Here is an 18,856-nt window from a genome sequence, read left to right on the forward strand (position 1 = left end):
GCTCAAAAGCCACGTGTGACTAGTGGCTACCACAGTAGAAACTGGATTGGACAGGACCTCTCTAAATGCTGTAATTATGTGTCAGTAGAGTAAATCTGAAATCTTATTTAAAATGCAAACTCCCAGGGCTCCTTCGTCAAGGTTCTAATTCATAAGGCAGAAAAAGGTTCATTTTTAAGAAGTGTCCCCAGATGGCTCCAATAAGGGTCATTTTCAGAACACACTTTGGGATGTTCTGGTGTAGAATTCTCAGGGCAAAGCAGAGTTCACCTGACCCTTGGGGTATGATAATGATCCGAATAACTATAGGGCCATTGTAACAATGTCCACACCCCTCCTCCCCTTCCTCCTCCCTGCACCTGTCTCACCCTACCCTACACACACCTGCAGTTTTCACTCTTTTCTGACTTGAACTCAGCAAGCGTTTGATGCATTCCAGTGAAGATGCAGGCAGCCCAGAGAAACAGTACACAAGGACACATGGCTGAACCCATTCAAACTCCCACTATGACCTATTTCTTCAAATGATGTTTAAGGTAAAGTAACTAATAATCCTTAAAAATAGAGGAGCTCAAACAGAATCCTACTGCCTTCCAAGTAAGACAACATTGAATGACTATGTATCCACATAATGGCCTGTCTTTGTTTAACTTATAGTCTACTTATTGGGTAAGGGTACTTTCCATACAGAACGCCCTTAGAGCTTAGACTCAGTTACTAACTAGAATAAAGACAGGAAGGTTGAGGCATCTGGATTGCTCCATCCCAGTGTTTCTCCAAGTGTGATCTGAACACGGATAGAGCAGTGATGCTGCAAATGTAATAGACAGTCCTGTAAATTCAGAGACGTCCCCCTCAGAGACTGGCCACATGGTCAGAATCTCCATGGGCCCAGCTCAGTCCTCACCTGCTGACCCCCCATAATTCTGCAGGGGCTAGGGGGAAACTAATGGGACCCATAATATCTTATTGGTCTCATCAGCATGAAACTACAAAATTCGGTAATGTCTCTCTTTTTCCCTTTTACTTTAATTATATGTGTACTATGAATAAATCGCCAATTAAAACATTTCAATAAAAAAAAAGATTTCAATAAATACAACTAGATTGAGTAAAAGAAAGAAGTTCCCTCCCTTCTTCTCTAAACACACTCCTCCCGGAGGTAATCGCTATTAACGGCTACATTAAATTCTTCAGCATATTTTCTATGCATTTATATGTTAAAAATATATAAATGCAAAAAGGTATTTTGTTTATGAGTAATACATACTGTGCTCTGACTTGTTTTGTCACATGAGTCTCAGAGATCACAACATCCAGCTCCATAGGACCTAAATGTAGCTCTACCTCATTGTTTTTAACTGATGTATGTTATTCTGTAGTATAAATATTCTATATTTCATTTAGCTTTTCTTCTCTCTATTGGTATCTATGTCTGTGTGTGTTGTTATTACAAATAATGCTTCAACAAATATCACTGTGAGAAATAACAAAAGACTAACTACCAATCTTGAGCCCACAGGTCCTCATCCAAACTGGAAAACTTTTTAAGAAACCAATTCCTTTACTCTTCCAACTTATATTCATTTGCCAACACTGACTCACTCTGCTGTGCTCCCCTACCAGGAGCACCTCAAATGCATTCCCATGTGACTCCCAGACCCATCTCCCCCAGCTCCAGAGAGAAAGGATGTCCTTCTCTCCCCCACTCCAAGATTCCCTTTATTCCCTAGACCAGAACTCACTTGCCACCAGGAAAATTAACCAGAAGCACATTCATTATTTTCAAGTGACACAGTCACTGCTCCACCAACCGTGGGATCTGACTCCATGGCTGACCCAGGGCAGTAAGTCTCTCCATCCTCAATACACATCTATTGAACTCTTTTTTTTTTTTAATTGAACTCTTTTTGTGTGTGCTGGGAACCTGTGATGAGGGATCACCAGAAGAGAATTTAGTCCCTGTCTTGAGGGTGCTTATAATCCGAGGGGAGAGACATAACCCTCCTAGAAAATGCAAACAAATAAGCAAATGATTAAGTACACACTATGGTCATTTAAAGAAAGGAAGGAAATAGAGGCTAAGCTAAAGAATAGTCTCTGGAAAGTCAGAGGTTTTATTTGAGATACACGAATCAGCACTGAGTCTTTGAGGAGACACTTTAACCAAGATCTCAATAAGGACAAAGAGCTGGCTAAGGGAACAAAGAGCTGAGGAGGGTTGGATGGAAGGTTCCAGGCAGAGGGATCATGTGCAAAGGCATCTTCTGAAAAGAAACAAGACCCATTCTAAAAGTCAACAAATAACAATATGGAGTCACAGCCAACTGATGAAGGGGAAGGAAAGACTCAAGTTTAGAGATGGAACAGATGGTAAGATCATTCAGGGCTTTATACATTGTGATAAGAAAATTTATATTTCATTTCAAATGTGGTAAGAAGCCTTGAGAGAATCATGAAGGAGGAACTGTAATCTTCTTAGCATTTTTAAAGATCAACAGCCAGAGGATATCAAATTAGAACAGGGGATCTTTAAGGAGAAGGAGCCATAGAGTAGAAGCAGAGAACCAGAAAGACTATTTAACTAGCTAACTGGCTCATGATTAAGCCAAATTGTGTTTTAAACAAACCTCATCCAGGGCACCAGCAGTCAAGTCTGGTAGGCACTGGGGCAAACTCCATCCATCATTTCTTCCCCCAGTGTAATTTTTTGAGCTGAGCCTTTCTACCACAATCGTTTTCTGCTCACCACAGGCTGCAAAGAAGGGCAGAGAGGAGATCGTACAAGTGCATGTCTTGTCCAAGACAACTTCCAGGCTTGCGGAAGTCTATATTCTGATTTCAAAAAATAAAACTAACTTTAAATCACCTCAGTTTTGGCACAACATCCCTTTTATGTTATTAAGGGTAAACTTAACACCTCAATCTGAAGTATCCACATTTTACTTACTTTACTGTACTTGGGGATTCTCCCAGGCTGTGGTGCCTGGTATCTGCAGCACTACTTAAACTCTCCAAAATGGTCCTTCCAAAAGAAATAAAAGGACTGTCCATGAAGCAAATTTAAAAAATAAAAATTGATTACCACTCCCAAATTGGCAATTCTTTCTAGATTTTAAAATTCCAGTCTTCACCCACCATTACTCTAAAGTGCCAGTGGGCTAATGAGAAGATTTACAAGCAGACTGGGTTTTATTTTCCTAAGCATCTTTGTAGATGTTTTTTTTTTTTTTTGCCATGTCTGGAAAACATTCTCATTCCAAGGTGCTGCTTTCTTGGTTTCTGGGCACAGAGTTCCAGGTTTGGGATTTCCAGTTAATTTCCAGACATGCAAAACAACTTTGACCACTACTTCAGACATCATGAATCATTAGCTTCTAGAACATTAAATTCAATTGAGCAGTAAGTGCCAACCTATTTTGAAGCCGAAAGCATTGGGTAATGTGTGAAGTCTTTTTTTCCTTGGCAAGACATTGGCAGGTACAGCTGGTTGGGGTAAATTCTGTATACTTCCAATCAAAAGAGTGGGTACCAAAGGCTGGGATGGGTAAGATAGAGAGGGGGATATAAGGAAGTTAGTTAACTACCTTTAGATAGGCTAAATGAGTTCTAGTGTCCTATAGCACAGTAGGATGATTAAGTTAACAATAATTTATTGTATATTTCAAAATAGTTAGAAGAAAGAGTTTTAAATGTTCCTAAAAATTCAAGAGAATAAACAAAATTGACAAACCTTTAGCCAACCTTTTCAAAAAAAGGAAAGAAAAGGCCCAAATCCAGCCAGTTACAAATGAAAAGAGTGAAATTACAATAGACCCCAGCAGAAATCCAAGGGCTCATCAATACCTACTTTGAGAACCTATATGCCAATAAGATGGAAAACACAGAAGAAATAGATTTCTAGATACATGTGAATTACCAAAGTTGAACAAAAAAGATCTAAAATTTCTAAACAACCCAATATCAATCAACAAAATTGAAAACATAATTAAAAACTTACCAAGTAAGAAAAACTCAGGCCCTGATGACTTCACTGCTGAATTCTACAAGACATTTAGAGAGGAACTATTGCCATTACTGTTTAAACTCTTCAATAAAATCAAAGGAGAAGCAATACTCCCAAATTCATTCCTGGAAGCAAGCATCACCTTGATCCCCAAGGCAGAGAAAGACCCAACCGAAAAGGAGAACTATAGGCCAATCTCACTAATGAACATAGATGCAAAAATCCTCAATAAGGTACTGCCAAACAAAATGCAGAAGATCATCAAGAAGATCATACACCCTGGGATTCATCCCAGGGAGGCAGAGACGGTTCAACATATGCAAATCAATACATGTAATGTACTATATTTATAGAGCCAAGGACAAAAACTATATGATCATCTCAATAAATGCAGAAAAAGCATTCGACAAAATCTAACACACATTTATGATAAAAACCCTACAGAAAATTGGAATAGATGATCTTTATCTCAACCTGATAAAAGCCGTCTATGAAAAAACAACAGCCAACATCATGATAAACGGTCAAAACTGAAATCTTTCATACTAAAATCAGGAACAAGACAAGGATGGTCACTATCACCACTTCTGTTCAACATAGTTCTGGAACCATTAGCCACAGCAATTACATAAGAGAAAGAAGTAAAAGGAATAAAGACAGAAAATGAAGAAGTTAAATTGTCATTATTTGCAGATGACATGATACTGGCCCCAAAAACTCCACCAAACGTCTTCTAGAGTTGATAGGCAAATTCAGTACAGTAGCTGGATACAAGGTCAACACTCAAAAATCAAAAGCCTTCCTGTACATGGATAACAGACTCACTGAGAGAGAAACTGGAGAAACAACTCCTTTCACAATAGCATCCAAAAAAATGAAATACCTAGGAATCAAGCTAATGAAGGAAGTAAAAAAAGACCTCTACTCTGAAAACTACAGCACTCTGAAAAAAGAGATTGAAGAGTATATCAGAAAATGGAAAGACATCCCTTGTTACTGGGTAGGAAGAATACAGTGAATATGGCCATACTTCCAAAACTGCTCTGTTGATTCAATGCAATCTGTATTGAAATTTCAACATCATATTTCACAGAACTAGAGAAAACAATCCAAAAATTCATTTGGAACAAGAAGAGACCTAGAATAGCAAAAGCAATTCTAGGCAACAAAGACAACGTAGGGGATATCACAATCCCTAACTTGAAACTATACTGCAAAGCTACTGTGATAAAAACAGTATGGTACTGGCAAATAAACAGACCCAAGGACTTGTGGAACAGATTAGAAGATGCAGAAACAACTCAGATATACTCAGCCACCTCATCTTTGACTAAGGAGCCAAACACCCTCACTGGAGGAAAGATAGTCTCTTTAATAAATGGTGCTGGAAAAACTGGATTTCAACTTGCCAAAGATTAAACTAGATCCATATCTCTCACCATGAACTAAATTAAAATCAAAGTGCATCAAAGATCTAAATATTAAAACAGAAAAATAAACCTGCTAGATGATACATTAGGTAGATCTCTTGAAGACATTGGCATAGAAAAAGACTCTATGAACAAAATCTCAGTCACATGTGAACTAGCACAAAGAATCAACAACTGGGATCTCATCTTATTAAAAAGCTTCTGCTTATTATATCTTATTAAAAAGCTTCTAAGAGAAACTATCAACAGAGTGAAGAGACAACCCACAATGTAAGTAAAAATTTACCAGCTGTTCCTCAGACAAAGGGCTAGTACCTAGAATATATAAAGAACTTAAAAAATCAGACCTCTCAAATTTAAAGACCCAATCCAAAAATGGACATCTGAAATGAACAGACATTTCTCAGATGAAAAATTAGAAACAGCAAATAAACATATGGAAAATGTTCAACATCACTGATCATTCAAGAAATGCAAATGAAAACAATGCTGAGATTCCACCTCACCCCAAAAAGAATGGGTGCTATCAAGAAATCAAATGCTGGTGGTACTGTGGGGGAAAAGGAACCTTTCTCTACTGTTGGTGGGAGTGTAGACTGGTGCAACCACTGTGGAAAATCAGTATGGAGACTTCTTTAAAAAACTAGGATTAGAAGTCCCATTTGATCCACCTACTCCCCTGATGGGTATCTTCCCAAAAGAATTAAAAGCATCATACCACAGCAATATATGTGCACCTGTGTTTAAAGTGGCACAGTTTGTAACAGCTAAAGCTTGGAAACAGCCCAAATGCCCATCAACTGGTGACTGGATAAAAAAGATGTAGGGTTTTTTTAATAAAATGGAGTACTATTCGGCCATAAAGAATGTAAACTAGAGCCATTTATAGCTAAATGGATGCACATTGAGGCCATACTCTTAAGTGAAGTAAATAGGGCACACGTGTAAATACTGAATAGTTTCTCTGGTGTGAGAAACTGAAAGTGTAAATGAGGACCAACGTGTCCACATTTTGATAAAATATCCTCATTTTAGATAATGTGAAGTAGGAAGAAAAGGTTGAAAGGGGAAGGGGAAGTAGGGAGAGGGGTAGAGATAAAGAAAGAAGGGAAAGAAAAAGTATGAGAAAAGAAGGAAAACACAGAAACCAAGTTTTTTGTAAATAGGGAGAGGTGGAGGGGAGGAAGGGAGGGAAGGAGAATGAGGAAAAAACAAGAGCAAAGATAAATCATGTACAGGTACAAATTCCAAATGATGAATGCAATCATATTGTATACCTAAAATGTACCAATAAACTTAATGAATGCAAAATAAATAAATAAATGTTTCCAACAAGAAGAAATGATAAAGAAGATGGATATGATGATAAATATGCTCATTACCCTGATTTGGTCATCACATATTGCATACAGATTTCAAAATATCAAACTGTTGGGCCGGGGATTTTGCTCAGTGGTGCCACCGCCTGCCTCATATGCACAAGGTCCCAAGTTCAATCCCTGGTACGAAAAAACAAAAATTCAAACTGTTACCCATGACTATTGAAACTATGCCATTTAAAAATAACATCTGAAGAACAATGGTCAGTGTTGTATATTCTTGAATGATAATTAGGAAATATAGAATCCAACATGAACAATGTAGAAGGAAAGACTAGGGTTTTTCTAGAGTCAACAATGTCCTAAGCTAGTTGGCTTACCTGGCATCTTTGGAATCGGGTATGATTTGCAAATGATACTGTCTTCTTTACTGATGTATTTCTGGGATGTTTCCTGGATCAATAGAGTTAGTGGAAGAAAAAAAGTCTAAATGAGGGATTAAGGGGCACAGGACTCTTGATTTGGGGTAGGAGATGTTGGAAAACTGTCAAATGACAGACTGGCCATGGGCTGTCCTGGGATTCAGCTCGAATGTGGAATCCACCATGGGAAAGTCAAATAAATTCCTTCTCCTTGAGTAGTGGCAGCACAGCTTTTGTTTGTAAATCCGTAAATTCAGGAATCAAACAGGACTGCTCAGCTCCTCTCGACCCCTCACCAGTCTGTAAGACAAATTCAAATGTATACACCTTGCTCTTCAATTCCTGGAAATCTCTCCTCCTTATTTCTATAATCAATAATTAATATCTATGCTATTTGAGGTATTCAGCATTATCTCATCTGACCCAATTGTTATTGTATATAGGAATGACTGGAGAATTTGAAGTCACTTTGCACCAATTTGTACAATGCCCAGCAACAAAGCAATGTCTGTTCATTGCACCCTAGCTGATACTATACCTTACAATATTTTGATTGGACAATTTTATAGGAAAAACTGTGCCTTGTTGTCTTTCCAGCTTCTATTTCTTTGAGACCTATTAAAGATGAACATTTTCTTCGTATGTTTAGGGACTATTTGTATTTCTTGCTTTGGAAATTAACTTTGTATACCCTTTGCACATTTTTCCTTTGGGTTTTTAAAGATTTCTTTACATCATAAAACTATTCATCTTTGTCATATTTCTTACAAATCTCCCCTCTTCCCCAACTGCATCTTGCCCTTTAATTTCAATCAATATGCTTTGTTGTACGATATTCTCAATTTTTTAAATTGAATCCAATAGTAGTTTTTGATGACTTCATTTATGAGTTTTATGCTTGGGAAAATCCTACCTCAAATGGAGATAAATATTTATCCTTATTTAAAAATTTTTACATTTTTAAATATTTATTTGATTTAATTAGAATGTAGTTGGAAATATAACATAATAATGAAGATCTAAAATGAATTGCTTCTTTTTCCATAAACAACCAGTTTTGTGTCATGACTTCTTAAATTCATCTATTTCCCATTGCCTTGCAATTCCTTCTTTGTTGTAGTCTTATTTAATATATTCCTATATGCTATATGCTCAGACTTTGGTCCATGGTATTTCTCTTATTCCACTGTTTGCTTCCTACACCAATACCATATTGTTTCCATTGGTTTAGCTTCCTTAAAATATTTTGTGATTTGGTTGGGCTAGTGCCTTTGTTTTCAAAATGTCACTGACTCATTGTTTTTCTACCACTGTGATTTTACAAGATTCTTAAAAGTCCCAATAAGATTTTGATTGGGATACTGTTAAAGTATGTATAAATTTATAATAAGTGACACCTTGGCATTAATCTTCTCATTCTAAAAGATTCATTCTTTTAACTGTGTCCCTCAGCTAACTTGTATGTGTTTCTCCATATGAATTATATTCATTTGTAACTATGGTTGCTTCTAAATGTCTGTCTCAAAGCTATGGATAGATTTTTCTACTTTGATTTCTAATTAATTATTAGTAATACTTTAAATGTTTTGCTTTATATATTTGTCTATAAACATTACTGAATTTCTTACTGATCCTGAAATATATCAGTTGGATTATCTTCAGCTTTCTAGGTGTCAATTAAGAGTTCTCTTTTAATAGTTGTAACCCTTCTTTCTGTTTCATATTTTATTACATTATCCCAAGCTTATGAAACAATTAGACTACCTCAAACTAAGAAATGTCTTCAGAAATTTTTATAATTTAATGGGAATACCTCATATGTTTGTTATTAAAAATGTTGACTATTTTAAATTAATATTTTATCATATTGGGAAAGTATCCAATTACTTCTCACTTTAATTCTCATAAATTATTGGTGTTGAATTTTATCTAGTGGGGTTTTCTTGACATTTTAGTCTATTGTAATATCTATTGGACTTAAATAAATGGGGTGAGTTGTCAAAATATTCTTGAGTTTTCCATTTTAATTATTTACCCAAATGGATAGAATGCTTCTCAAGGTATTGTTTTAAAAAATAGTTAAATTGGGACCAGGGATTTAGCTCAGTGGTTGCAGCACTTGCCTTGCAAGTGCAAGGTCCTGAGTTTGATCCCTGGTACCAAAAAAAAAAAAAATAGTTAAATTGATTTTTTCTAATCCATTGCACAGCCTAGAATAACCAATTATCTGAGCATAAAGTACTGTATAAAATAGATTTTTAAAACTTTTGCAACAGTGCCTAAGCATAGTAAAGATCCGCATTCACAAAGCAGAGATTGCTTAGTGGCTTAGTCATTGAGCCGTGTAGGTAAGAAGATAAATTTTTCTTCTTAGCTGCTTACAAATATCAATCTTATCTTTTCTAGACAACAAAATTTTACAGTTCTCAATTCAGCTCCGTCAGTCTTATGATTATAGAATTTTCTTGCAGATTTGATAATAAACATAAAAGGTATATGATCTCTCCATAGCTTTGAGACAGACACTTAGAAGTAACCATAGCCACAAATGTGTGTAATTCCTATGAAGAAATATGTATAACTTGACTGAGTTAGGAGAATACATCTTTTAACATAATACATCTTTTTAAATGAGGAGATTAATGTCACGGTATCTCAATCAAAATCTTACAGGGACATTCAAGAATTCATTTTTCTGTTTTCATGGGATGTCTTAAGACAAAGCAGGAAAGAACTGTGTCATTTTTTTATATTATCTTATACTTTATTTATTTAGGTATACAATATAATGACATTCATCATTGGAAATTTGTACCTTTACATAATCTCTCTTGGTTCTTATTTTTCCCCCTTTCCCTGCCCTCTCTTCAACTCCCCCCATCCCTCCCTATTTACAAAGACTTTGTTTCCATTTTTTCATTTTCTCATATTAATTCCACTCCCTTCTTTCCTTTCTCCTAGCCCTCCCACTTCCCCTTCACCTTTGACCCTTTTCTTCCTATTTCACATTATCTATTATAGCTTTTAGTCCTTGTTTTCACTTTCAGTTTCTTACACTAGAGAAACTATTCACTACTTACACATGTGTGTCCTATGTATTTCACTTAAGAGTATTCCCTCAATGTGCATCCATTTAACAATAAATGTCTCTAATTTCTCATTTTTTATGGCTGAGTAGTATTCCATTTTATTAAAAAAAAATACACTTTCTTTATCCAGACTCCAGTTGATAGGCAATTGGGCTGTTTCCAAGTTTTACCTATTACAAACTGTGCTGCTATGAACATGGGTGCACATATATCACTGTGGTATGATTCTTATAATTCTTTGGGGAAGATAACCAGCAGTGAAATAGCGGGGTCAAATGGGATTTCCAGTCCTAGTTCTCTGAGGTATCTCCATACTGATTTCCACAGTGGTTGCACCAGTCCACACTCCCACCAGCAGTGGAGCCATGTTCCTCTTTCCCCACAACCCTGCCAAGGGCTGTGTCATTTTTCAATAGGAGCTCACTGGTCTCATTCAGTATGGCACAATATACTTTGTTTGAAGTGTAGGAGAGAAGCATTGGGCTCAGACAGACCTAGTTTCTGTATCAGTTAAGAATATTTTCAACTTCCGGAAACAAAAAAGCCAAACTAAGAAGTCTAGACATAATCAGTAAAATTCATACTTTCACATGACCAAAACATCCACAAGAAGATTTCTGGTCGGTCTTGTGCTAGTAGGACCAAGGATATTACCAAAGACCTGTTATGTGTTCTTGCCTCTTCTCTGCCTTCCCAAAATACAGTAGAACCCTACCCTGGACACTGCCTCTCATCATAGCAAAATGGCTATAGGAGCATCCACATTCACTTCTTCATTCTACATCTTCCAGCAGCGGGGAAAAAGCAAGAATTTTCTGAAATCTTCTGGAGAAATGAAGAGAATGTTTTTCTCATAGTATCTGAACCTCAAGCTAAGAGATGGATTCTAATTGGATATGCTGCTCAGTGTTCACCATGATTTTCTCTTTTTTTATGTTAAATTCTTTTATTGGTATATTTGAGGTATACAACACAATTACATTTCTCATTGGGAATTGTACCTTTACCTAATGCATCTTGCTTCTTATTTTTTCCCCATTCCTAGCCCTCCCTTCACGCCCTCCACCCTTCCCTATTTACAAAGACTTTATTTCCATTTTTTCCATTCCTCATCATTTTTCCTTTCCCTTCTTTCCTTTCCCTTGCCCCTCCCACTACCCCTACCCCTTTGGACCTTTTCTTCCTATTTTACATTATCGATTATTCATTCTAATCATTGGTACATTTTAGGTATACAATAGAATGGCATTCATCATTGGAAATTTGCACCTTTGCATAGTCTCTCTTGGTTCTTATTTTTCACCCTTGCCCAGCTCTCCCTTCAACCCCTCCATTCCTCCCTATCTACAAAGATTTTGTTCCTATTTTTCCATTTTCTTATATTAATCCCATTCCCTTCTATCCTTTCCTCTAGCCCTCCCACTTCCTTCCCCTTTGCCCCTTTTCCTCCTATTTCACATTACCTATTATACATTTAGTCCTTATTTACACTTTCAGTTTCTCACACCAGAGAAACTATTCAGTATTTACACATGTGTGTCCTATTTATTTCACTTAAGAGTATCATTTCAATGTGCATCCACTTAGCTATAAATGTCTCTAATTTCTCATTTTTTATGGCTGAGTAGTACTCCATTTTATAAAAAAACACATTTTCTTTATCCAGTCTCCAGTTGATGGGCATTTGGGCTGTTTCCAAATTTTAGCTATCACAAACTGTGCTGCTATGAACATAGGCGCACATATATCACTGTGGTATGATTCTTTTAATTCTTTGGGGAAGATCCCCAGCAGTGGAATAGCGGGGTCAAATGGAACTTCCAGTCCTAGTTCTTTGAGGTATCTCCATACTGATTTCCACAGTGCTTGCACCAGTCTACACTCCCACCAGCAGTGGAGCAGGGTTCCTCTTTCCCCACAGCCCCGCCAGCATTTCTTATTGGTTGATTTCATGATAGCAGACATTCTTTCTGGAGTAAAGTAGAAACTCAGCGTTGTTTTCATTTGCATCTCTCGAATGACCAGTGATGTTGAACAATTTTTCATGTATTTATTTGCTATTTCTACTTCTTTGTCTGAGAAATGTCTGTTCATTTCAAATGATGCCAATTTTTGGATTGGGTCTTTAAATTTGGGAGGTCTGATCTTTTTAAGTTCTTTATAGATTTGAGATAGTAGACCTTTGTCTGAGGAAGAACAGGTGAAGATTTTTTTCCCACATTGTGGGTTGTCTCTTCACACTGCTGGTGCTTTCTCTTGCTGTGCAGAAGCCTTTTAAGAAGAGATCCCACCTGTTGATTGTTTGTGCTAGTTCACGGGCAACTGAGGTTTTGTTCATAAAATCTTTTCCTACACCGATGTCTTCAAGGGTTCTACCTAACCTCTGTTCCAACTGGTTCAGAGTTTCTATTTTAATATTTAGATCTTTAATCCATTTTGATTTTAGTTTAGCGCATGGCGAGAGATATAGGTCTACTTTGAATCTTTGGCAAGTTGAAGACCAAATTTTCCAGCACCATTTATGAAAGAGGCTATCTTTCCTCCAGTGAGGGTGTTTGGCTCCTTTATCAAAGATGAGATGGCTGAGTGTGTCTGGTGTTGTTTCTGCATCTTCTAATCTGTTCCACTGGTCCTCAACCCTGTTTCTTTGCCAGTACCATGCTGTTTTTATCACAGTAGATTTGTAGTATAGTTGCAGGTTGGGGATTGTGATACCCCCTGCCATGTCTCTGTTACCTAGAATTGCTTTTGCTATTCTGGGTCTCTTCTTGCTCCAAATGAATTTTTGGATTGTTTTCTTGAGGTCTATGAAGTATGCTGCTGGGATCTCAATTGGAATTGCATTAAATCTATATAGCAGTTTTGGAAGTATGGCCATTTTCACTATATTAATCCTTCCTACCCAGGAGCAGGGGATGTCTGTTCATTTTCTGTTATCATCTTCAATCTCTCTTTTCAGAGTGCCATAGTTTTCAGAGAAGAGGTCTTTGATTTCTTTCGTTAGGATGATTCCTAGGTATTTCAGTTTTTTGGATGCTATTGTGAAAGGAATTATTTGCCCTATTTCTCTCTCAGTGAGTCTGTCATTCGTGTAGAGGAAAGCTATTGATTTTTGTGTGTTGACCTTGTAACCAGCTACTTGACTGAATTTGGTTATTAAGTCTAGAAGACTTTTGGTGGAGTTCTTGGGGTCTTCTATATAGAGTATCATGTCATCTGCAAATAATGACAATTTGACTTCTTCATTACCTATCTATTATTCCTTTTATTTCTTTCTCTTGTCTAATTGCCGTGGCTAATGTTTCCAAAACTATATTGAACAAGAGTGGTGATAGTGGACATCCTTGTCTTGTTCCTGATTTTAGTGTGAAGGATTTCAGTTTTTGACCATTTAGTATGATATTGGCTGTTGGTTTTTCATAGATGGCTTCTATCAGTTTGAGGTAGAGACCATCTATTCCAAGTTTTTGTAGGGTTTTTATCATAAATGCATGTTGGATTTTGTCAAATGCTTTTTCTGCATCTATGGAGATAATCATATGGTTTTTGTCCTTGGCTCTATTGATATAGTGTATTACATTGATTGATTTTCATATATTGAACCATCCCTGCATCCCTGGGATGAATCCCACTTGATCAGGGTGTATGATCTTCTTGATGATCTTCTGCATTTTGTTTGCCATTATCTTATTAAGGATTTTTGCATCTATGTTCATTAGTGAGATTGGCATATAGTTGTTCTCTTTTTCAGTTGGGTCTTTCTCTGCTTTGGGGATCAAGGTGATGCTTGCTTCCAGGAATGAATTGGGGAGTATTGCTTCCCTTTCAATTTCATTGAAGAGTTTAAACAGTAGTGGCAGCAGTTCCTCTCTAAATGTCTTGTAGAATTCAGCAGTGAAGCCATCAGGGCCTGGGCTTTTCTTAGTTGATAAGTTTTTAATTACATTTTCAATTTCATTGGTTGATATTGGGTTGTTCAGAATTTTTAGGTCTTCTTCGTTCAACCTTGGTAATTCATATGTATCTAGGAATCTGTCCGTTTCTTCTGTGTTGTCCATCTTATTGGTGTATAGGTTCTGGAAGTAGGTATTGATGATCCTCTGGATTTCTGCTGGATCTGTTGTAATTTCTCCCTTTTCATTCTTAATTGCATGGATTTGGGCCTTTTCTTTCCTTTTTCTGACAAAGTTGGCTAAAGGTTTGTCAATTTTGTTGATTCTTTCAAAGAACCAACTCTTGGCTTCATTGATTTTTTGTATCGTTCTCTTAGTCTCCATTGCATTGATTTCTCCTCTGATCTTTATAATTTCCTCCCTTGTATGAGCTTTGGGGTTGTCCTGCTCTTCTTTTTCTAGAAGCTTGAGGTTCAGCATCAGGTTGTTTAATTGGGATCGTTCTGTTTTCCTAATATGCATATTCACTGCTATGAATTTCCCTCATAAGACTGCTTTCACTGTGTCCCATAGGTTATGATATGTTGTATTGTCATTGTCATTTAATTGAAGGAACTGTCTGATTTCTTCTTTAATTTCCTCTGTGACCCATTAGTTATTCAGAAGTGTGTTGTTCAATTTCCACATGTTTATGAAATTTTTTGAGTTTCTTTTGCTATGGATCTCCAATTTCATCTCACTATGGTCTGATAATATACAGGGGATAACTTCAATTCCTTTGTACTTACTTAAACAAGTTCTATGTGTGAGTATGTGGTCTATTTTGGAGAATGACCCATGTGCAGCTGAGAAGAATGTGTATTCTGATTTTGTGGGGTGGAAGACTCTGTAAACATCTGTTAAGTTCATTTGTTCAAGAGTTCGATTGAGTTCTAGTATTTCATTGCTTATTTTTAGTCTAGCTGATCTATCTGTGACAGTGGGGTGTTGAGGTCCCCCACTACAATTGTATTAGTGCATATATGACTTTTCATGTCCATTAGTATTTGTTTTATATAGTTGGATGCACTAGTGTTTGGTGCATAGATATTTATGATTGTCATCTCTTCCTCTTGGATTCTTCCCTTTACAAGGATGTAGTGTCCTTCTTCATCTCTCTTAATCAGTGTTGGTTTGAAATCTACTTGATCTGCAAAGAGGATAGCTACTCCTGCTTTTTTTCAGGTTCCCATCCCATGGAGTATTGTTTTCCACCCTTTAACTTTCAGTCTATGAGTTTCCTTTTGAATTAAGTGTGTTTCTTGTATGCAGCATATTGTAGCATTTTGCTTCTTGACCCATTCTGCCAGTCTATTTCTTTTGATTGGTGAATTGAGACCATTAACGTTGATGGTTATATCTGAAATGTATTGACTTGTCATTGCCATGACTTTTTCTTTTTGTTGGGTTCTCCCCTTTCCATTTAATTTCTTGTCATGCCAGATGGGTTCATTCTGCTTTGCTTCCTGGGGTTGTGATCCTCAATGTCTGTTCCTAGGATATTGTGTAAAATTCTTTGGAGTGCTGGTTTGGTATTCATGAAGTTCCTAAGGTGCTCTTTGTCATGAAAGTATCTTATTTCTCCATCCATTTTGAAAGATAGTTTTGCAGGGTACATCAATCTGTGTTGGAGGCTGTTTTCTTTTAGGGCTTGGAATATGTCACTCCAAGCTTTTCTTGCCTTGATGGTTTGTGTTGAGAAGTCTGTTGTGATTCTGAAGGGCTTTCCTTTGTATGTGATTTGTTTCTTTTCTCTGCTTGGAGAACTTTGTTCTTTTGTTGTGTTTCTGGAATCTTAACAATTATATGCCTATGTGTAGATTTTTTTTTATCAAGGCTATTTGGAGTCCTATATGCCTCACTTATCTGTATGTCAGGCTCTTTTCCCCTGCTTGGGAAGTTTTCTCCCATTATTTCTGTGAAGAGATTTTTTTATGTCATCTGCACTCTCTCCTGTTTCTTCCTTGAGCCCAATCAGTCTTATGTTAGTCTTCTTTGCATCATCTAGCAGCTGCTGGATTGATTTCTCATGTTCCCTTATAATTTTGAAGCAATTTTTCTTTTCCTGGTCACTAATTGCAATCTTATCTTCTGTATCTGAAATTCTGTCCTCACATTGGCTCATTCTGCTGTGTAGACTTTCAATGGAGTTTTTCATGTCCTGGAAATCTATTTGCATCTGTTTTATGGATTCCATTTGTTTCTTATGTTGGGATTCCATCATATTCCTGAGGTCCTCTCTAGATTTATTAATCATGTCTTGCACTAGGGGCACAATTTCTCCTGTTATCTGAGAAATTATTTCTGATTTCATTTTTTCCAGATCCCCTTTTGTTGCCAGTTCAGTGGGTCCAGGTGGTTGAGTATCAGAGTGTTCCATCTCATTTCCCTTTGGGGTTGCTGTAGGAGATCTGGGAGTCTGGTTTTGAGACTTATTTACGTGTTTTCTCATTTCAACTCGGGCGGGGGGCTGTTAGTGCCTGCACGGATTACCTCCTCTGAGCTGGGTGAGGTGGGACAGGGGCCAGCAGCATTGGTAGGGATGGTGACCCAAAAGCCCTTTCCTGTGGGCTGGGAGCAGCAGGAGGGCTGGTGGCTGGGAAGCCCCTTCCTCTGGACCAGGCGCAGTGGGATGGTGGCTCAGATGCCCCTACCTCTGGACCGGGAGGGTTGGGAGTGATGGAGTCCTGGAAGCCCCTTCCTCTGGGCCAGGAGCAGCGGGACAGAAGGTGATCCAAAAGCCCTTTCCTCTGGGCTGGGAGTAGCAGGAAGGATGATGACTGGGAAGCCCCTTCCTCTGGACCAGGAGCAGTGGGACAGCAGCTCAGAAGCCCCTGTCTCTGAGCCGGGAGCAGCGGGACTCAGTACCGTGGTCTGGTGGTCTGGTGTCCTCTGCATCTTTGTAGTGTGGAACCAGGTGGCTGCCTGTCTACAGCGGGGTGATTCGGCATCTTCCGTGTGACTCGGGACCTCGGTAGGGCGTGCACAGACCTGCCTGTCTGCAGCAGGCTGATTCGGTGTGTTCTCTCAAGCATGATTTTCAAGAAAGAAAGTACTATGACTGGCTTAGTCTGTATCACGTGTCCAACCCATAGGTCAGAAGGTCAAAGTTATTCCGAAAAGAGAGAGATGGGAACAAAGAACTATGGTGGTCCACTATGGCTGCTTCCTATCCCTGTGGTCTTGAGTAACATACTTGGGCTCTATTCCTCAGCCTTCAACTTCAAAATGTCAATAATAATGTCTTTGTGTAGGACTGGTTTCGTATTAAATGAGAAGATATTTGTGAACCATCCAGTACAATGTAAATTCAAGAAGCACCTTTCCTATAACTTATTATCATTTCTTATTCATAATGCCATTAGAGAAAAGTAGCACGTTGAAGAGAGAGATCAGGTTCCTTCACATAACAATCCTAACCTTTCTGGTTTTGCCGAAGTTGGGAAGGAAAACATGTCACCCAAAAGTTCAATATGGAGAGTTAACATGTCTCATAAGCCCTATTGGAAATTTCCATGCACTCTTGGAGGCAGGGAGAAACCCATGGACACATAATATATTCTGCTGCTGTCTTGAATAAAAGAAGCAGATGTTGAACAAGGAGCCTGCCCCTGGCAATATCTGTTAATTGATGTGATGTGTGTTTTTATGGAACTTAGATCAAGGTGTTTTATCTATGGCTATCAGGAAAGCCCTATAATGGGCAGATTCAGTACATTCTTCTAAAAGAACTTCAGGGTAAGCGTTAGGGTCATTATCAAAACCTCTATACCAGCAAAGAAATAACCACTATAGTCTTTAAAAATGAAGCAGGCTTCAATACAAATAAGTAAGGAAAGAGTAAGTAGGGGGCTGTTTTCCCTTTTGGAGAAGAATTTTACCTTCCCCAGTTTGATGTGATTATTGTGGGTGTGCAAAGAGTCCCACACATAGGTGTGTATGTACAGACACCTGCAAATAATATTCATGAGCCCACCAAGTGGAAATAAGAGATGCAAAAAGAAAGACAAAAATATGAACACATACCCTTGCATGCACATATGAAGATAAGAAAGGAGAGATATACATTAGTATGGGTACATTTTTTCTTACATCCTCACCAACCTGGCTAGTATGCACTTCTTGAGAAATGAAAGCTGATTCAGCTAAATGGAGACTATCTGTACAATTGACCATGAAAAATTCCTTGGCCAAAAGGCTTAAATATATGACTGCTACCCAGAGTAAGGAGATATAAAGCCTCATGTCAGGCTTCAACTTTTGAATCCAGTTAATCCTCAGCTTTGGAAAGGAATGGACAAAATCTGTCAATCTGGTACATCCATCAATCCTCCATGCTTCATCCTGTCATCAAGATAGTGGGCAAGAATGATCCATGAGGCTGACCTGGACAGCTTCCTTAGGGCCTTCCTTAACAAGAGTTAAGATAATGAAAATAACAGCTCTTACTATCTGCCAGGCACCATACTGTGCTCTACATGTACATCATCTCATTTTTTTCTGACTACAAGGCAGCCACATTTTAGAGATCAGGAAATAGGAGTCAAATGAGGATCAGGTGAATCACTGTGATTCATTGTGTATAAATTCATTGTGTATAAATGATGACTCAAACCTAAATAGCCTTGTAGGCCAAATCAAGTGATTTCTAGTTTAAG

The 18,856-nt window shown here is 37.7% G+C and overlaps 1 long non-coding RNA gene across 1 annotated transcript; it reads right to left on the reverse strand.

The window, feature by feature from the left end:
- Positions 1-361: 361 nt before the first annotated feature.
- Positions 362-8,061, reverse strand: LOC147820975 (uncharacterized). Its single transcript, XR_015447927.1, has 3 exons — positions 7,136-8,061; positions 6,819-6,935; positions 362-2,755 (listed from the first exon to the last, which is right to left on the reverse strand). It is a non-coding gene; the product is annotated as an uncharacterized LOC147820975 (long non-coding RNA).
- Positions 8,062-18,856: the final 10,795 nt, after the last annotated feature.

Source organism: Heterocephalus glaber, unplaced genomic scaffold (genome assembly GCF_053883595.1).
Source record: "Heterocephalus glaber isolate CG9 unplaced genomic scaffold, H.glaber_assembly_v1.0 deba00001781, whole genome shotgun sequence".
Classification (NCBI taxonomy): Eukaryota; Metazoa; Chordata; class Mammalia; order Rodentia; family Bathyergidae; genus Heterocephalus; species Heterocephalus glaber.